This window comes from Podarcis erhardii (genome assembly GCF_964252035.2).
Source record: "Podarcis erhardii genome assembly, chromosome: 17".
NCBI classification, from domain to species: Eukaryota; Metazoa; Chordata; class Lepidosauria; order Squamata; family Lacertidae; genus Podarcis; species Podarcis erhardii.
This window is the reverse complement of record NC_138515.1, coordinates 3558250-3580054: the sequence shown is the minus strand read 5'-3', so window position 1 is coordinate 3580054 and position 21805 is coordinate 3558250. Positions and strand designations below refer to the sequence as shown.

At 46.1% G+C, this 21805-nt stretch overlaps 1 long non-coding RNA gene across 3 annotated transcripts in view; it reads left to right on the top strand.

The window, feature by feature from the left end:
- Positions 1 to 21805, top strand: part of LOC309332719 — a 132756-nt gene that overhangs the window by 33277 nt on the left and 77674 nt on the right. For 2 of the 3 annotated variants that reach the window (XR_014152305.1, XR_014152306.1), the window contains exons 1-2: positions 13299 to 13481; positions 13575 to 13632. This is a non-coding gene — a long non-coding RNA (uncharacterized lncRNA). Of the gene's footprint in view, positions 1 to 13298; positions 13482 to 13574; positions 13633 to 21805 lie in introns of those variants that run through there. The other variant, XR_014152304.1, reaches the window with a different exon arrangement.

Below are 21805 nucleotides of genomic sequence, written 5' to 3'. Positions count from 1 at the left end.
CCATCTTTGTGATCTGTCTGGCGTTGGGTTAGGTGTTTCCCCTGCGGTGAGGCCATTTGCCTACTGACTTTATGCTTCCTGGTAAATGGCTCTCTTGAGTCACCCTTTAGGCCTACCTTTTCCTGTACAGAACAGGACTCATGGAAAGAAGAGCTGTTTTCTAGTGGATTCCTAAAGTGTCTTGTACAGTTTTTGTTATACAGTGACTTATACATGAACTTTCACACTGTAACACTCTAACTGCCTGGGAGGATACCTGCATTCATAGAGGCTAGTTACAGGTAGGTAGCCGTGTTCTTAGAGACCAAAAAAGTTTGTTATTGCTAAGAGCTTTCGTGTGCATGCACACTTCAGATACTTCAGGCTGTCACTGAAGTGGATACATTACATTTGCCTGTGGCGCTGTGGGTTAAACCACAGAGCCTAGGACTTGCCGATCAGAAGGTCGGTGGTTCGAATCCCCATGACGGGGTGAGCCCCCGTTGCTCAGTCCCTGCTCCTGCCAACCTAGCAGTTCAAAAACACAACAAAGTGAAAGTAGATAAATAGGTACCAGACTGGCGGAAAGGTAAACAGCGTTTCCGTGTGCTGCTCTGGTTCACCAGAAGTGGCTTAGTCATGCTGGCCACATGACCCAGAAGCTGTCATCGGCCAATAAAGCCAGATGAGCACTGCAACCCCAGAGTCAGCCACGACTGGACCTAATGGTCAGGGGTCCTTTTACCTTTACCAGTGTTCCATACTCTAGTTGGTGCTGTTTGCTAACATTCATTGGTTAGAGCTTGACAAGTCATTTAAACAGACAATTCAAAGCACCAGGTCTATTCATTCACTAGATGTGATAGTGCAGTTTTCTTGTTATTCTTTGGCTGCCTTTATTTAAAGGGCCAGTAATGCTTTTTATTGTGTACACTCTAGCTAATGGTTTCAGGTAAGTACACATGAAATAGCCGATACCAGAGAATTGTTTGCTTGCACGCACGGCAACTGTACTGACCGTGCACCCACGGCCGCTCTACAGCTGGGGGGAGGCAGCGGGCCACCTTGTCGCACACACCCTGAGGTGGCCCCCGGGGTAGGGGTCACACTTAGTACGCCCCTGCAGCAGCCAACCGAATGTACTGTGACCAATCTGAAGTCATGCTGGGCACAATTCACCACTGATCCTGTCCTGTCCACTTTCTGAAAACACGTGGTGGACTCCAGGAAAGTTGTCAGCAGGCCCATGGGCACCACATTGGAGACGCCTGATTTCCATGTTTGCACTGACAAACATAGTGTTTTCAAATATTCATATAAAATAAACCATAATCCTTTCTGCAAGAAGTCATGTTCGCAGCAATCTTCCCTTCCTGAAAATAAGGTCACACGCAAGTGCCAGACTGCTCCTCATTGACTTACTGTGCTGGTCCCGTGGGTTACCCGAGAGGCAAGGTCCAAGTCCGGTCCATGGTCAAAGGTGCAAAGGGGAGGCAGTCCGTAGTAGCTGAAGCTGGGTGCAGGGCAGGGAGTCGGGTGAAGTCAGGAACAGGCTTGCAAGCAGGGAGCCAGGGCGGGTCAGGAGCTCAGGCAGGAACTAGCAACCGACAATGTTGCTCCCGCAACTTGGGACTGGGGCTGGCCAGTTTTTGTCTGCCCCGAGGCATAGGGCGGCCCCGATCCTCTGGTGACTCGCCTCTCCTGGCCTGGAGGCGAGCACTCCTCCTGCAGGAACTTAGTTCCCTCTGCCTCTCTGCCCTGAGCCTCTGCAGCTCAGGAGAGGCTGGAGGGTTACCGGGCCCAGAGGCAACCCAGAAAACTGTGGAGTCATATATATATATATATATATATATATATTCAAATTTAGGAGGATAGGGAAGTACAGAAAGGGGGGGGGGAATAGATAATATTGATAGAGAGATATAGATAGATAGGTAGATTAGAAATTTAAAAGACCCATAAAGATTATCAAATCCTACAAAGTACTGAGCGCAAATATAACATTGAATCACAATGGCAGAAAATAAGTCAGCAAGCTGACATTTACCAAGAGTTAGACAAAGGTTAGTGTACTAAATATTATTTACAATTCTTGGTAGTTTGCTATTAGAGAAATACCAGATATTTCTTCAACACCTCAGGACATATTTTCCACCGGATTTTGATGAACACCAGTTCGCTTATAGGAGAAATAGGTCAACAGATGATGCCATGGCCACGGCTTTTCACCTTGCACCAAGTCAACTGGAGAGACCAGGGAATTATGTCAGAATGCTGTTTATTGATTATAGCTCGGCTTTTAATACCATTCTTCTGGACATTCTTATTAAAAAGCTGGTGGACCTGGACCTTTCCCCGACCATCTGTGGTTGGATTAAAGACTTTCTGAGGGGTCGCACACAAATCGTGAGGATTGGGCCTGCTACATCTACCTCTCTGAAGCTCAGCACTGGCACCCCACAGGGATGCGTGCTGAGTCCCTACCTGTACTCATTGTATACATATGACTGTATTTCATCTGATCCATCCACTGCAATTATTAAGTTTGCAGATGATAGCACCATAATGGGTCTAATTACAGGTGGAGATGAATCAGCGTATAGGGAGGAGGTTCAAAAAGTCTCCACATGGTGCCTAGAGAATAACTTGCACCTAAATATCAGCAAGACAAAGGAGATGGTGTTGGACTTTTGGAGGAAGAGAGGGGAACTAGCCCCGTTGTATATAAGGGTGGGTTGTGTGGAGAGAGTCTCTTCCTTTAAATTCCTGAGAGTTTACCTTAGTGAAGACCTCACTTGGAAAATCAATACAACCCAGGTGGTTAGTGTTGTGATGTGGGGTTTGTGATTTCAGCTCTCTTGACATAATATGCTGGAGGCAGTTCTCTAGTAACACTTCTTTATTAAAGTAACAAGACTGAGACCTGAGGAGGGGAGAGCTACATTTATAGGGACAGGGAACTAGCTAGAAAGGATACATTTTGGAGGGAACAATATCAGGCAATCACAGTCCTGCCTTTTGGAGGAAACCAATAAGACAGAGGATCCAAATACAGCAGCTTAAATGAACCAATAGTAGCTGTACCCTCTGGAACCAAAAGGCAGTTACTTTACCCTAATGCAAATACAGACAATAATAATACAGATATAAAATCCTTTGACTCAATACACAACACCCCTCCCCCCCCCTAGTGAGCACAGCAGACGTAATCTCTCAGGTACTGTGGGGTCCTACAACTTCTACTTGATCTCCTGACAACAGGTGTTGCCGGTTCTGGATTGGGTGTCACCTGTGGTAGGGGGGCTCCTATAGGGGTTTCGTCAGGAACAGATGGAGTCCCAGACATCTCAGGGTCCCCTACCTGTACCTCGTCATCCTGAGGACTAGCAGACCCTGGTTCATTTGCTGAAGCCCCTGGTGATTGCACCTCTGGGCCATTTTCACTCTGGTCTTGCAGCTCTGCGTCGTTAGCCAGGGATGAATTATCAGACTCCTCCCTGTTGAGCGCCCGGCGCCTCAGCTGATCTATATGTCTCTTCCAAACTTGCCCATTTTCCAAAGTCACATAATAGGACACAGGTCCACTAGTCCGGGTGACCACACCAGCCACCCACCGCGAACCTCGTGAATAGTTCCTCACCCAGACCAGATCTTCAGGGGCGAAATACCTTGTTGTGTCAGTCTCAGCCTGGGGGTTTGCTCTTGAATTACAGTTTGGCATTTTATCTGGGTGGACATAATCCAGCACCGTTACCAATCTTCTACCCAAGAGCAGCTCAGCTGGCGACTTGCCCGTCGCAGTACACGGTGTCGCATGCTGCAAAAATAACATTTGCGCGATGCGAGCTGACCAGTTACCCTCCATTAAGCGTGCAATGGATTATTTGGCTGTTCTTACCATGCGCTCCGCCTGCCCATTGGAGGATGGGTGAAAGGGCGTGGATGTGACCCCTCTTATGAAGTTATCAGCCAAGAATGCCCTGAATTCTTGGGATACAAAAGCTGCCCCATTATCTGATACAATGGTCTCAGGTAACCCGTGGGTTGCAAACAGCTGCCTCAACACCTTGATTACGGCAGCTGATGCCATGCTAGGGACCATCGCCACTTCTAACCATTTGGAATATGCGTCGACGATAACCAAAAAGACCTTCCCCTGGAATGGCCCAGCAAAATCTAAGTGCAGCCGGCTCCAGGGAGCTCTGGACTGCTCCCACCAGTGAACTGGTGCTCTGGCCACTTCTGGCCGCACCTCTTGGCATGCCTTGCATGTTCGTACCGATTGTTCTATGTTCTGGTCCATTCCAGGCCACCACACATAACATCGGGCTAGCGACTTCATCCTGACCATTCCCGGGTGTCCCATGTGAAGCGTCTCAAGAACCCTGTTTCTCAGTGGTGCTGGGATGATCACCCTATCTCCCCACAGGAGACAACCCTTATGCATGGATAACTCATGCTACCTTGTCGCATAAGGCCTGAATTTGTCTTCATGCGGACCACCTGGCCACCCCCTCCCCACCCAAGTGAGCACATGGGAGAGAACAGCATCTTTCCTCGTTTTCTCAGCAATATCAGTAGCCGTTACAGGAGCCCCCGGAAGTGTTTCCAGCATCATTATGTGCTCTGCTGGAGCAGGATCCTCATTGCTCCCACCAGGAAGGGGCAATCGACTCAGCGCATCAGCGTGGCACAACCGTTTCCCCGGCACATGGGTCAAGGTGTACTGGAACCCGTTCAGGAATATAGACCAACGCAACATTCTGGGGGAGAGAATTTGTGGCGTTTGTTTGTTCGGGTTGAACAACCCCAACAGTGGTTTGTGGTCCGTTTCAATGGAGAAATGACGACCGTACACATAATCATGGAACTTTTTGATTCCTGCCACAATTGCAAGCGCCTCTTTGTCAATTTGAGCATAGTTGCGCTCCGTGGGCGACAACGTACGGGAATAGAAAGAGATGGGCTTTTCCGACCCATCCGATTCCCTATGACTCAGCACCGCCCCCAGGCCGTATTGAGAGGCATCACATACCAGGACCAGCGGCTTCGATTCATCATAATGAGCAAGACGCTCTTGCTACTCAGCATTCCTCGCAAGGAGTCAAAAGCCTTCTGCTGCTCCTGCCCCCATCGCCACACATTCTTTTTCTGCAACAGTCTATGTAATGGTTCAGCTACCGAAGCTTTCTGGGGTAAGAACGAATGATAAAAGTTAATAAGTCCCAGGAATGACTGCAACTCCGTCTTGTTCTGTGGTCGTGGTGCCTCGATGATGGCCTTAACCTTAGCATCTGTGGGGTGGATGCCTGATGCATCAATTTTAAACCCCAAGAATTCCACAGTTGGCACCCCAAAACTGCATTTTTCCTTTTTTAGTTGCAACCCCGCCTCCTTGAACTTGAGCAACACGGCACGGACACGCGCAACCAGTTCCTGTGGGTCTTTTCCAGCAATCAAAACGTCATCAAAAAATGGCAAGACCCCCGGCAGACCTCTTAACAGGCGTTCCATGAGCCCTTGAAAAATCCCTGGGGCCACACAAACTCCAAATTGTAATCTGTTAACTCTGAACGCCCCTTTGTGTGTGACAATAGTCTGTGCTTCCGCTGATTGTGGGGTTACTGGCAGCTGTTGGTAAGCTTGCGCCAGGTCAATTTTGGCGAACACCTTGCCCCCAGCCAGTTTAGCCAACAGATGTGATACGACTGGAATGGGGTATGAGTTTCCCCTGAGTGCCTTATTGATAGTACATTTGTAATCAGCACAGATCCTGACTTCCCCATTTGCTTTAAGGGGCGTGACGATTGGAGTCTCCCACTTAGCGGAGTCCACGGGTGAGAGAACTCCCTGCTTGACCAATTTATCCAGCTCTGCTTCGATCTTGGGTTGCAGTGCAAATGGCACTCGCCTTGGTTTGAGTCGGATTGGGGCCACCCCAGGGTCCAATTCGAAGTCAACTGGGGGCCCTTTATAACAACCCAGTTTTCCATTAAAGAGACCAGCAAATTCTTTGTATAATGCCTCGCTCATCTCGGGGCAGGTTTGGATTGAATTAAGCCCTGATATACTCAGTCCCAGGGCGGGAAACCAGTCAGTGCCCAAGAGACTGGGGCGACTGCCCTTCGCAATCACCAGTTTGAGTACCGCCTGTTTGTCCCGGAACTGTACTCTCACGGCACACATTCCCATGACATGGATGCGGCCCGCTGAGTATGACTGCAAAGTTGCCGGGAAGGGCTCCAGAGGGGGCAACTTACCCCTGGGGAAGAATGTCCTCGCGGTCTGGTCCGACACGATAGTGAATCCAGATCCGGAGTCCACCTCCATGTCGCGCAGCTGACCCTCAATCTTCACCTTGACGTGTGCCTTGCCTTGCGCTGGAAACTGCACGACCCTCCCGTTGATCTCCGTTACGTAGTTGCAGTCCTTTAGAACATGGTTTGCTGTGGCCGATCTGCGATGCTCCAGTCTAGGTGCTCCTGTCGCTCCCAACGCCGCCGATCTACAGACCCTGGCGATGTGACCTGTCTTTCCGCACGTCCGGCACATAGCATCCCGGAAACGACAACTCTTCCGCTCATGGTTTCCGCCACAACCAGGGCACCTGCCTCGGTGATCTTTGTGCACTGTGCAGGCCTGACGCACTGACTCGACCCCATGGACTGGGCTCTGGCTCGGAGTAGCCTCTAGCTCGTCCATGGCATGCGCAACTCCTATCTGTGGCTTAGGGGCCCTGCGACTGGCATCAAGCTCCTCTCTTTCATAATTCTCCGTGGCGGTGGCCTCCTTCAAGGCTGAAGCAAGGGTAACCTCTTCTTTGGCCACGATGCGTCTTCTGGCTTTCTTGCTGCTCAGACCACCAATAAACTGATCCAGGAGAGTCTCTTCCAGATCTTGGAAGTCGCAGTGCTGAGCGAGCTTCCGCAGTTCAGCTAGAAATGCAGATACAGACTCCCCAGCACGTTGCTGCCTCTTATGAAATTCCATCCGCCGGGCCATCTTGGTCTCAGTAGGCGCTAAATGGCTTGTTAGGCAGGCAAGAATATCTTTGAGAGATGTCTCACTTAGCTTCGCTGGGGCAAGCAATGCCTTGGCCAGCTTGAAGATCTCAGGCCCACAGTAGCTCAGGAATGTGGCCCTTCTTTTGCTGGCATCGGTGATCCCTTGAGCCACTGCGAAGAACTCGAAGCGTTCGACGTAGTCTTCCCACGTGTGGGGCTCTGATGGCTGGAAGGGCTCCAATACCCTTGGACTCTCCATTGTCCTGTGGGCAGGGTCGTCTTCTCAGCTGGCCAGTGAGTCTTGTTCTTACCTACAATCCGGACTCTGAGGCAGGGCTGCGTTTAACCGCTCCTCAGCATCCCGGATCCCATCCTCATCGCCAGTTGTTGTGACGTGGGGTTTGTGATTTCAGCTCTCTTGACATAATATGCTGGAGACAGTTCTCTAGTAACACTTCTTTATTAAAGCAACAAGACTGAGACCTAAGGAGGGGAGAGCTACATTTATAGGGACAGGGAACTAGCTAGAAAGGATACATTTTGGAGGGAACAATATCAGGCAATCACAGTCCTGCCTTTTGGAGGAAACCAATAAGACAGAGGATCCAAATACAGCAGCTTAATGAACCAATAGTAGCTGTACCCTCTGGAACCAAAAGGCAGTTACTTTACCCTAATGCAAATACAGACAATAATAATACAGATATAAAATCCTTTGACTCAATACACAACAGTTAGGAAGGCCCAAAAGAGACTCCATTTCCTTAGGGTCCTGCAAAAGAACAAGGTCAAACAAAAACTGATGATCTCCTTCTACCTGGCCATAATACAAAGTGTCCTTTCATACTTTATTACAGTGTGGTACGCTGGTTTGATATACATCTATATTCTCTGCAGCCAAAGATGGAGAAGCTCTATACAGTCAGCAAAAACAAGACCTGGAGCTGACTGTGGCTCAGATAATCAGCTTCTTATGGCAAAATTCAGGCTTAAAGTGAAGAAAGTAGGAAAAAACACTGGGCCCGTAAGATGCAATCTAAATCAAATCCCTTATGAATACACAGTGGAAGTGAGGAACAGGTTTAAGGATTTAGATTTGGTGGACAGAGTGCCTGAAGAATTATGGATGGAGGCTCGTAACATTATACAGGAGGCAGCAACTAAAACCATCCCAACGAAAAGGAAATGCAAGAAAGCAAAGTGGCTGTCCAATGAGGCCTTACAAATAGCGGGGGAGAGAAGGCAAGCAAAATGCGAGGGAGATAGTGAAAGATACAGGAAATTGAATGCAGCTTTCCAAAAAATAGCAAGGAGAGACAAGAAGGCCTTCTTAAATGAGCAATGCAAAGAAATAGAGGAAAACAACAGAATGGGAAAAACCAGAGATGTGTTCAAGAAAATTGGAGATATGAAAGGAACATTTTGTACAAAGATTACCTTAATAAAGGACAAAAGTGGTAAGGACCTAACAGAAGCAGAAGACATCAAGAAGAGGTGGCAAAAATACACAGAGGAATTATACCAGAAAGATATGGTTGTCTCATACACCCCAGGTAGTGTGGTTGCTGACCTTGAGCCACACATCCTGGAGAGTGAAGTCAAATGGGCCTTAGAAAGCACTGCTAATAACAAGGCCAGTGGAAGTGATGATATTCCAGCTGAACTATTTAAAATTTTAAAAGATGATGCTGTTAAGGGAGAGAAGGTAAGCAAAATGCGAGGGAGATAGTGAAAGATGTGGCTCACATTTTTTGGTTCTTGCGGGGGGGGGGGATCTGAACCCCAATATTCCATCTTTGACTGTGGTCACTTTTCTGATAGCCACTGCCAAAATGGAAATAGCTGTCAGGTGGGTAATGGGGGGAGGCCCTCACTTTATGATCTTGGTTTTTCCCAGGTATGGGAAATGGCACAATCTGGGAGTTTGAATCAACACAGCAATGAGATGATAAATGGGCAGAGTAAGAAGGATAAATTACTAAGTACATGGTAATTGTTCATTGATCATGTCAACAAATTGGCACTGTTATTACGGCCACCTGCCCCGGGTGTAGCCATGATTATTTTTTTTGGAGGGGGGGGGAATTAGGGTTGCCATATTTTGAAGAGCTAAAAAGAGGACGCCATGAAGATTCTCATTTTAAATACTCTTACTATATACTCTTACAAGTCTTCAATCACCAGTCTTGTCTAGGACTCATCCAGAAAGTATAGCCAGAGACATTTGGGCAAATTTTAAAAATGTTACCCCTGAAAAAGAGGATGTGTCCTGGAAAAAGAGGACACACAGCAACCGTGGGAGGGGGGCAGAACTGAGTTACCTGGGACACAATTGGTCAATTAAGTATATTTTTATTTTCTTGATGGGGGGGGCAGTTCTCCCCCAACACACCACCTGCAACCAGGGATGGAGGAAAGGGGGTGCGGTATGTGCGGGGCCGCCCCGGGTGTCCTCATTGAGGGGGGTGACAGAATGCCAGGCGGCACTAACCATGGGACCTGCAAAGTGCCCAAGGCTCTGTGCTGCCCAGTTTGCCTGCTGCCTCCCCCCCCCCAAACTGTAGGGCGACTGAGTGGGAGGAGGCAGGCAGACTCTGGAGGCCCCACGGTGCGCCCCACACCTATGGGCTGCTCACCCCACCCTCGTCCCACCCCTATGGGCAGCTTGCGCCCCAGGTGTCCGAGCGGCTTTCTCCGCCACTGACTGTCCCTGGCAATAATACTGGTTTTAGCCCTCTCACTGGTCAGAGCTGAAGTTGGGATTTACAACTTTAAAAAGAGATACAACAAATTTTCCCTTGTGATCTCCATAGTTGGCAATTTTAAATGTTGCTTGTAGATAGATAGATAGATAGAGAGGGGGGGGTAGATAGCTTTAACAGTTTCTTAGCATTTTCTTAAAGCATTTTCTTAAAGCGATAGGCTATCCATTTTGGGGCCCCTGGGGCCCCTCCCACAAGGAGAACCTCCAAAAAAGCACACTGTGGAGGAGAGTTTCCTGGCTGTCACTCCAAGAAGAATTCAAACTCAGGCTGCAGTGTCTACCAAAATCTTTAATGTTCAGATCAGTGTGATACATGGGCTAAATGTCATTAGAAGGTACTTCAGGTTCAACACATAGCCAAGCAAACAAAGACATTGATCCCGGAATGACACATACCCTGGATTAGGAGCTAACTCCTCTTAAGCCCATAACCCCCAAAAAAATATTTAAGGGGGCCAGGAACCCCCACCCCCAAGTTGATGGCCATTGCCATTTAATTGTGTGTGCCGTGTCATGTGACTATGTAGGGCAGGGCTTACCGCCCACCCACACCCATATTTTATTCAAGATGGCCCCCCAGCAACCCTGTTATTAGAGAGTGGGGCCGGCACTACTTTCTCACCCATGCGCAGTGATCCCATGTTGAAAACAAACACATTTGTATCCACTGTATTAATGCGCCAAGGGACTATTTTATGTGTCCTTATGACTAACAGGTGGTGGAAGGAGCGAGCCAGAGTCTAGTGAGTGAGACTGTCCCTGGCTATAATACTGGTTTTAGCCCTCTCACTGGTCAGAGGTGAAGTTGTTACAGTATTTACAACTTTAAAAAGAGATACAACAAATTTTCCCTTGTGATCTCCATAGTTGGCAGTTTTAAATGTTGCTTGTAGATAGACAGACAGACAGACAGACAGACAGAAGATAAATAGATTCACTAACTCCCTAAAAATTTTAAAGTTACATTTTAAATTTAAAGGAAACTGAAAGTAAATAAGAAGACCGACAAAGAATTAATCATAGTAAAACAGGGAGAGTAAATTCTGGACAGATGCTGGACTTTGAGAAAGCCCCCAAAAGAAAGCTTAGCCAAGAAAAAATTAAACTGAAAAATCTTAAAATACACCAAGATGAAGATTATAAAGAGAATCAAGAAAAGCAGATACACCTGATGGCTAGAAAGGCCAAGAGAAAACAAAGACACATGAAGGAACGTGAGGGGCGAAATCAAGTTTATTTCCCTTTCGAGCAACAAGTCTTTGGATGTACAAAGGAGCAGAGGAAAGGGTAGGTGGAGATGAAGTCTGCTCCAAGCAGAGTGAAGAATAATGGCAGAAAATAGAAGGCATTTCTTTTAAAAGGAGAAGCCATTTCATAAAAAGAAGTTTGGCCTTTCTGTTGCCGAAGTTATTATTATCATTACTGTTATTATTTATTGAATTTCTATGCCGCCCTAGACCCGAAGGTCTAAGGGCGGCTCACATAAAATATCCAATGTACAAAATCGAAGCCAAAAGAAGGACCCAAGAAGGGGTTCCCAGAGCAGAGACAGCAGGAGTCAGGCTCCCCCTGGCCAGAGAGGGGCGGGCGCAACTGGGCCACCAGCCGAAGCTGATGGAAGGCACTGGGGGGCACTGAGCTGACTGGGGGTCACCCTTGTCTCTCGCCAGAGGTGCAGGGCGACCAAGGCAGTTTCTGTGCCAAAAGCAGGCCTAAACCCTGATGGAAATGGAGCCAGAAAAGCAGCTTCTTCCAAGGGCCCCTGGATCTGGTCTGCGACCAGTCGCTCCAGAACCTCGCTCCAGAAGTTGGAAAAACCAAGGCAGGTAAGATTTTAGCACAGGTAAGACTTAGAAGTGAGAAGGGTAGGGGGATCCAGGGGGAAAGAAAGCTGTGCATGTGATAAAGAGCAAAGCAGAGGCGCAGAAGACAACATAGTTCCATTTAATGACATTTTAGCTCAGGCTGCCCTGTTGACAAAAATGCTTTGCAGCCATTTTGTGATAGCTTCTTGTGGACTATAGATAAGCTCCTTTGCTAGTGGGCAGAACTTAATTTTATGTATATTGTGGCTTCCAAGGAGTAGAATAACAAACCCTCTTCAGCAGCTGCTTAAAAGTGGTGGCATTTGGCACATGAAGCCAAACGAATTGTACTTACTGGGCAACTGCAGAAGAGGGTCACTAAAATATTGTTGCGTTTTTGTTCCTTCAGATGTGTATAAATCCAAAAGGTTCCAAACATGCCAGCATTTTGCATCCTCGCCAGTACTTCTGTTCCTAAGGTAGAATACCCATTTAGAATACCCATTTTAAAAGCTGATGCATCAAACTGCTTCCTTTGTCTGTAGCAGTTGCCTTGCTGATTTCAGTGTGAAAAAGCAAATAAGGCATTTTGAGGGTGAATCTACTGATGGCAATGGTGCGGCCTGGTAGAGGCACTGGAGTGAGTAGAGGTTTTCACCATTTTGCCAGCCATTTTTAAGCAAAAAAAGTCCAGCAAACGTTTAAGCACAAACATATTCACAATTAGGAAGGATGAGCCGTGACCATTTTTTCCTGTACATAAAGGGCAGAAAATGTTGTCTGCTAATGGTAAGGCTTAAATGACTGAGAAAATATTTGAAATCTTATGAATTGCATCTCTGGCCATTTTTACTCATACATAAGGGGGTGGCTGATTGTTCCACTAATGACCAGAGTGAGCCCACACAAAATCATAATATCCCACATTTGTCAAACATTTTGGAATATAGGTCTGTACCCTTCAATCCTGTAGATAAAGGAGGCATGTAGCTCCCAATTTTCTTTGCCTGGGGTACCGGTATGTCTGTTGAATGCAGGGAACATGATCCATAAATGCTGAGACTATTCGAAATTTAATTCGACCCAAATGGTATTACTGGCTTTTTAATGAAAACTTGCACGATAGGGTTGATAGTTGCTGGGTTTCCAACAAATACAAAATTTTAGATCCTCGCCAGTACTTCTGTTCCAAAGGTAATATATTTTAAAACCTGCTGTAGTGAACTGCTTCCTTTGCCTGTAACCTCTCACTTGGTTACCTTCAACTGCAATTGTAGCTTCTGTTAATAAAACATTTGAATTATCAGTGGTGGCACAAATAACTAACAAGTAATCTCTAAATGCTCCATCGTAATTATGGCAGCAATACAGTTGTGTGTCTTCTGGCTGAAGGTCAACTAGGTGAGTATCTTGTGCTTGGCTGAGGGGAAAATCTCTGTTGTGTTCTGCCTGCAACTCTTTGTACAAAGATTCTTTCAGGTCGCAGTGAGGGGGACCATGCAAGCACCCTGTTGGAGAAAAGGTAGGCTCTAAATGGAATCATCCATCAAATATGCAAACTAAATCTTCCAAAGAGCTTGTATTGAGCAATGTTGGTTATTCAATTCCTGTTTCAAAAGAGCTGCAAACTTGAAAGCCTAATGCAGTCGCTCTCCGTGCTTCTACCTGGAGGGACTTCTCGTGTTGGGACACCACTGCAGGGGAGGCCCTTTCCTGCGCCATCACCACACAATAAGGTATAAGAAATAGAATTTTGCAAGCCTTCAGGAAACTTAACGGCAAGTGAACTTCACACTCCACAATTCAGTGATCTTTTTCAGTCCAATCCTTTTGGGCTGGCTTCTCCATTTCCCCCCACTTGATCTCTTCACAGTTCTGTCCCAGAGCCCACCACACTCAGGTGAAGCCAGCTCTTCCTGCAGAAGTCAGGTCAGTAAGAAGAGCTGTGTTCCAAAAACATTTCTCTGGAATTGGTGGGAAAGGGCCGGGGACAAATTAATGAGTCCAGATTGCTTTTCACAGACCAGCAGAAGGAACTTCCAGGCCCATGAATTCACACTTTGGAGGGACAAACAAAAAGGTGAGCATAAAGGCAGAGTTTGAAGACTGGAACCAGTCTCTCTGTTCTGCCCTGCAAATTAATGGCAGTTAACATGGCACTCTGTGACGTAAACACATCTAGTGCTAATGGCAAGGGATAAAACCTTGATTGTGTTCTGTCTGCAACTTCATAATTCTTAAGGGTTTTCTTTTTTCCTGAGAGAACATTCTGTATTCAGAGTGTTCTCTCAGGTTTTGCTTTTCACCTTGTTGCATTGGCCAAAAAAAAAGCAAAAGACGCTGGTGGTTGGCGCTCCTGGTTTCCAGGACGGGGTTCAAGCCCCTGCGGTGTCCCTGCTTACTTCCAATGCAACCTCTCTCTCTCTCTCTCTCTCTCTCTTTATCCATCTCTCCCCCTTAAGAACTAAATGAAGCGCAAAGTGCTCCTCTGATGCATCACTGGTGTGTGTCTAAAACAAGGTGGATTACATGGATGCTTCCCATCCTAGCACTCCTTGCCATAGGGAACAAAATATGTACAGGTGAAACTTGGAAAATTAGAATATCATGGAAAAGTTAATTTATTTCAGTAATTCAACTTAAAAGGTGAAACTAATATAGGAGACAGACTCATGACATACAAAGTAAGATATGTCAAGCCTTTATTTGTTATAATTGTGATGATTATGGGGTACAGCTGATAAAAACCTCAAATTAACAATCTCAGAAAATTAGAATATTGTGAAAAGGTGCAGTAGCTATTCAATCCATAACACCTGCAATGGGTTCAGTAGGAAGCACAATCATGGGGAAGGCTGCTGACCTGACAGTTGTGCAGAAAGCCATCATTGAGACCCTCCATAAGGAGGGAAAGCCTCAAACGGTAATTGCGGAAGAAGTTGGATGTTCCCAAAGTACTGTATCAAAGCACATTAATGGAAAGTTATGCGGAAGGGAAAAGTGTGGAAGAAAAAGGGGCACAAGCAGTAGGGATGACCACAGCCTGGAGAGGATTGTCAGGAAAAGACCATTCAAATATGCTGGGGACTTTCACAAGGAGTGGACTGAGGCTGGAGTTAGTGCATCAAGAGCCACCACACACAGACGGATCCTGGAGATGGGCTTCAAATGTCGTATTCTTCTTGTCAAGCCGCTCCTGAACAAGAAACAATGTCAGAAGCATCTTGCCTGGGCTAAAGAAAAAAAAGAACTGGTCTGTTGCTCAGTGGTCCCAAGTCCTCTTTTCTGATAGGAGCAACTTTTCCATCTCATTTGGAAATCAAGGACCCAGAATCTGGAGGAAGAATGGGGAGGCACACAATGCCACACAATGCTTGAAGTCCAGTGTGAAGTTTCCAATGCCAGATGCTTGAAGTCCAGTGTGAAGTGTTGATTTGGGGAGCCACGCCATCAGCTGGTGTTGGTCCACTGTGCTTAAATGAACTCGTCCCATTACTAAAACTGGTGGATGCTCACAGCCGTAAACTAAATGTATCAAAAATTACCATTCTTCTATATGCAGATGATATGATTGTGCTCTCATGAACTAGAATTGGCTTAAAGCGTTTGCTAAATGCCTGTATCTACTATTTGTCTAGAATGAAAATGAGCATGAACTTCAATAAAAGCAAAATAATGGTCTTCGGGAATTCTCGTAAGATATATAGTTGGGTTTTTGGTGGGAAACATATTCAGCAGGTATTCAGATTCAACTGTTTGGGGATCACTTTCCATCACAGGCTCCGGTGCTCCTTGCACTGCGCAGTGGCGGTAAATGCCAGCCAGCTGTCTATGCAGGCCATATTGCGCTTTTCTGCAACAAGAGGTAACCAACACATACCTTCTGCTTTCAAGGTTTTTAATGCTAAAGTTAGAGCCAAACTGCTCTATGGAATTTCAATCTGGATGTCAGGGTTTACCCAGTCAGCGGAACGAGTGCAGGCAGCCTTTCTATTGAAGATTTTCGCTGTCCCACTCTATGTACCTTACACAGCCTTGTTGTGTCTAGAGGGAGGCCAACATAAGCTAGAGACAGTTGGACAAGTTTTCTTTTATGCTGGCTAAACATTTGTTTTTCAGCAGACAAAGATACTTTACTTAACAAAGTTTTGTCAGACCCCTTCCCTTCCCTTCTCCAGGGCTACAACTGTTTTGCACAAAGTTGGGGCAACTTGGGCTTTCAGAGGATCTCCTGGGTGCTGGGGCCAAGGCCATGTTAAAAGTTAAAGAAAGTGAGCAGTTGGGTCCCACAAGGATCAGAACCACTATTATTTCATTTATTCATTTTGTGATCTAGAATTAGTGCTGGAGACTATTGAAAAAGGAACTGAAAATGAAACGGTCAGTATTGTAATGTCCCTGTACAGTTCTATAGTGTGGTCCCATTTGGAATACTGTGTACAGCTTTGGGTGCCATATCTCTAAAACGAATATGGCATAGCTGGAAAAAGTGCAGAAGAGGGTGTTCTCGCTCTGTGTGGGATGGTCATTCTCTTACATGGAGTGTGTGGCTTGGGGGGGGGGATGCACAATGATGGGGATGGCAGACACATTTCTTGCCCGTCTGATCAGCCAGATCAATCCTGGTGATCAACAGGGTGATAAATGTGGCAACCAGATTGCTCTTACATCTAGAATTGGGCAACCAGTGCTTTTCCTTTGAGAAAAGGCTGATGAGTTTGGAAATGTTCAGTCTATAAAAGGTCTATAAGATGGTAGCAGACATGACAGAGGTTAGAAAATTAAATAAGATAAAGTGGTTAGAGAGAACTTTTCGTCACTCTCCTGAAATACTGACCTCAGGGGCACCCAGCGAAAGGAAGAACCACTTTATTCCATGAGAGATTAAACTGTGGAGTTAACTGCATGAAGATTTGGTGATGGCCACAGGAAAAAAATATTATTGGGACAAAAATTCTGGCCCACTGGTCTTATGTACCCGTTTAAAATTAACTTTGGGAAATTATTCCAATAAAAGAGACCATGCCAATATATAGAGCTTTCTTAGTGACATTTCTGAGCAATTGCACAGAAAGGTAGAGACAGAGATCATTTAACATTTTCCTGTATAATTTTATATACATTTGTGCCAAGAGAAAGGAGAAATGGATAGAAATAGCAGGATACACACAGGTGAAGGGAGAACTGAGAAAATCAGAGCTTGGGTTCGATATTAAAAAACTATAATTTAAACATTTACTGAACGGTCACAAAGATCAAATATGCACAACTTTCTTTTGCAGAAAGAAAGGTCATCCTGCAATTAACTATCAGCCTCATGCAGCCTTCTCCTCTGTCTGTCCACATGCTCATCACATGGAGACCTGAAAGCATAATGCAGGGAATTATATGCTGAACTTACATTCTTCATTCCTCCTTTCATAACAACTTTCCCTAAACATTTGTCTGATCTTTTAGGAAGATATTTCAGGCTTTAGGTGCTATCATAACACTAATGTTTCAAAAATGATAACAACAGGGTATTTTTGACAACTGGAAAAGGCACTTGAGGTGTAGTGTGGTGGTTATGAGCGGTGGACTCAGTGGCGAAGCTGCAAGCTCTGGCACTGGGGGCAGACAGCATGTGGGGGCGTGGCTTGCACGCATCACAGGAGGCATGGAGTGTGTCCTGGGGGCGTGGTGCACTACATGTGGGGGTGTGGTGTGCGTCCCGGGGGCGTGGCGAACATCCTGGAGATGAGGTATGCCGCCAGTGGGGACGTGGTGCCTGGTGCGCCAAGAGAGCACGGCACATGTCCGGGGGTGGCCGCGATGGCACCTCAACAGAATGGTGGTGCCAGGTGCAGTGGGTTCACTCTACACCCCTTCCTCCACCACTGGGTGGACTCGTAATCTGGTGAACCCGGTTCTCTTCCCCGCTCCTCCACATGCAGCTGCTGGGTTACCTTGGACTAGTCACACTTCTCTTGAAGTCTCTCAGACTCACTCACCTCACAGGGTGCCTGTTGTGGGGGAGGAAGGGAAAGGATAATGTTAGCCGCTTTGAGACTCCTTAAAGGGAGTGAAAGGCAGGATATCAAGTCCAAACTCTTCAGGCTGCTATTATGGTACTAAGATACACTGTGGGACGAACAGACACTTCACTTTGTTAACGGAGAAATCTGAGGGCTCCCTTGGACAAAAAACAAGGATACCAGCCAGGAATACCAGAGCAAAACAGCAGCCGGTAGGCTTGGTCTTTATTGTAGACCGTCACGACAGGACCCCCACCTGCCACAAGGTGGAACAAGATGGAAGCCCCGAACAAAAGAGGCCCCAAACTTTTATTAGCTGCAAATCTCCATGTTACACCCCCCAAACTACACCACTAATACATCACGGTTACATTGTGAAAGGGGAGGTCTGGTGGCAGTAATCTAAGCATCTTGGACCCTTCCCCATGGTTCTCCTTGCCCTCCACCAAACACCCATCAAGTGAAGCAAAAGAGATATTTGCATTTCCCTGTTTCCCAGCCAAGTTAATCACACCCTTTTCTCTTCATCTGGATTTGTTATTTCTGGAAGGGCTACCTGTCTGGCACTCAGGTTGCCAGGAATTATCACTCAGGCAGAGGGGCTGCTGAGTAGCTGAGCTCACATGTCTATATGAATTTCTGAAGTTTTCCCAGTGAGCCAGTACATAGATACGTTTATCAGTGAATACATTTATCAGCAGAGGCCCTTTGAATAGATAGGAAGAAACTGTGATGAAGTGTTTTGTGGGGACAAGTCACAAAAGTCACAAAAGTGATTGTGCTGATTTTGGTAGTGGGCTGCATGTGCATGATATCTGCTGGAGGGGCAACCCCCCAACCTATGCATAAATTCCTGCAACAACTTAGACTGCACTCTTCCCCAAAACATGTTATCTAGGACTGGAAAAAGACAACTGCAACATGCTTAGGTCACAAGATGATGCAGGTGTTTCCCCAAAACCATCTGCATTTGGGTGACTCAAATGGACTCAAACATTGACATGAGACAGCCACTGTAGCATCAGAGTGGAGGTAACTAAAGAAAAGATGATCCTTTGGGGGGGGCTAAACAAATCTGCCCCCCTTCCCACGCATCTACCTGTGAAGATGTTGGTGTGCTGGCAATCAAAAAATGTGTGGGGAGGTGAGACAAAGTTTTTTCTTAGCTATACATGCAGGGAGGGAGCAAAACTGCAGTAGAATCATGCCAGCACCTCAGTGGGCTTCCCTCAGCCCAACTGGCTGCAGTGTAGGTCTGTGAGGCCCTCGCTTCATTTATAGTCCCCTTTCTCCCCAGTGGGGACTCCAGAAGAAACACATCCTTCTCCTGACCTCTACTTGGTACTCACACCATGCCGCCAGTTCTAGTGGTGCATCCAGAACCTCAGGGGCTCCCCTTGGTTGCTTATGAGAAGAACTGGCTCTACATTCCAAACAAAATGGTGTTGTGCCTGCTGTTTGCTACAGGGATTGAAGATACTCCCTCCCAGGTTTTGTCCTTGATCAAGAATCAGTTAAGCACTTCCATACCCCATTCCTTTAAAGTGCAGAATAAACTTGGCCCTTCCATGAATCTCATTTAAATCTATAACATTACTTGGTTGTGTCCCAGCATATTTATGGGAAATGTCACTATTATAAAGAGTTTGGAAGAAGAGTTTGGACTTGATATCCTGCCTTTCACTCTCCTTTAGGAGTCTCAAAGCGGCTAACCATCTCCTTTCCCTTCCTTCCCCACAACAAACACTCTGTGAGGTGAGTGGGGCTGGCCATCTGTCAGGAGTGCTTTGCTTATGTGTTCCAACATGGCAGGGGGTTGGACTAGATGGCCCTTGTGGTCTCTTACTGCTCTATGATTCTATGATTTTATGATTCTGTGACACTAGCTAGTACACTGCACTGTTCCATTAGATAAGGCATAGGCAAACTTGGCCCTTCTGACATTTTGGGACAACAATTCCCATCATCCCTGACCACAGGTCCTTTTAGCTAAGGATTGTTGCTATTTTTTAAGCTTAAGGTTATGTATACAGATGCTGGCATCTATTTGTCTTTGAGCTAGCGTGGTGTAGTGGTTAAGAGTGGTGAACTCGTAATCTGGAGAGCCAGGTTTGCTTCCCCGCTCCTCCACATGCAGTCTGCTGGGTGACCTTGGGCCAGTCACACTTCTTTCTGAACTCTCTCAGCCTGACCTACCTCACAAGGTATCTGTTGTGGGGGTGGGAGGGACTCCTTAAAGGTAGACAAAAGCAGGATATAAAAACCAACTCCATGAATAAGAATTCTATGGAAAAGGACCATCCCTGCCATGATGATGAAAGCTGTGTGTTTAGGTTTTGCTGTATTATACCAACCTGTGGAATATGACAGTTCGCAGTTTCAAAATATCTTTGGCCACAGTGGATTGACAATCTGGACACACAAAAACCTCTGGAATATCTTTTGAATCAATGCCTATGCAAAAGCAGTCCTTGCAGTTTCCTTCACAGTAAACCATAGATTGGTCACACTCACCACTGGGCCTCCTGCACCCTTCCTTCAAAAAACGTATTGACCAGCTGCCTTCAAACAAGGTAGGTAAAAGATCTGAGCAACAGGTTGGTGTATCCTTCCATCCCTCTGGGCATGATCTAGACACAGTAATGGGACCCTCTTTCAAGCTTTGTCTCTTTGTGGGAGGAGGAGCGGCAATTTCAATTGGAATATATTTTTCTCGTCCTTCAAGATAGGTTTTCCCAGTGTAATGTATTATTTCTTTTGCAATCCAGGGTCTAATGGCGGTCATATCCTTTTATGTGTACTGTAATTGGGCAGCAGAAGCAATCAGATATGCAATGGTACATGTGAAAGGACCGCAGTCACTGGAATTACCTTGCCTGGTTATATCAGTTGGTGCAAAAAATGACCAGTCTGCAAAACTATAGGGACAGTCTGACTCCATCTTATACAGACGTGCTAAGAAGGATGTTATTGCATCAATCACAGAGTGGTTCAATCCATGGTTGGAATCTAGGTAGAGCATGGTCTTCCTTTTAAAAATGATTACTGGAATAATCCAAGCATCTTTCTTTAGCACTCCAAATTTCAAACAGGACTTCAGGGCTTTCACTGACAATTTTTGACACATGAGGGTCTGAATGAAGAGGCAACTAAATGGGAAAATTGTTCCATCGTGACCTAGCTCTTTGTCATGATCACCCTGGAGGCAAGAAATGCATGTATTATGCGGTCATTTATCCAGTTCGATCCTTTCAGTGTGTCCATGTCATAACCATAAACACAGATGTTGGCAACTGAACCCCCCAGTTCCTTGGTTTGTAGACTGAGTGTGTTGAAGGTACAGTTGTGCCATGGGGGAACTGATGTAGAAATCATTGAGTCCAACTCCTCAGCAGCCTGCACTGAATCAGATGCTGGAACTACAGTTATCTTTTCCTTCAGTCTGGAGAACTTTCTTCCTGAGCTACTCTTCTGCCTTTTATTTCGCTTCAACTGTGTGAGCTGCAACCGGCAAGGCTTCCCTGGTTCTGGTGGCATGCCGATAGATTTTTTGGCAGCTATAATATGGTAGCAAGTCCTGGATGATGGGCAAGAGCAGCTCTCTTTGGAGAAAAGGCGGACAACATAATGCTTTTCCTTACTACCCCTTACCACAGATACACCAAGCTGTGGACAAACAGCTATTAAATTGTTCAGTACCATAAAGCCCGCTAGTACCATTTGACAAACTGATGGTGCCTTCTCATAGCTTTCATCTTTCTTAGGCCGCGGAAGTTATCCCCTTTGTACAAGATCCACGATTTGTGATGGATCACAAGCTATTTGAGGAAAGACTGTATGTTCTGGTGATCTTGAGTGTCTAATAAACTGAGGCCGCAAATGAAAGTTTCCAGTGTTACATAGTTCACGCAAAGTTTCTCTCCAGTAAGAATTTTGCATTGCATATAAGGATAACACCATTGCTTCCATCGTCATTTCTTTCCATTGTGAAAGTCTTTTTAGAGCTACATGAAAACTCTCAGAGACATTTGTGGGGATTCCACTTTTTTCTTTATATATGTTCAGTCTCTTTAGAATCCAGGCCCCAGCATGCTTTATTATTGCTTGGTGCAGTTTTTCCTTAAAGTAGTCCAAGAATGCTTTGCTCCAACCTGTCCTGAGTTTATCAAATTTGAATGTGTAGTCTTGCTCAGAATTTGACCTCAGAAGATCAAAAAAGTCAGCAAGGTATACCTTGGT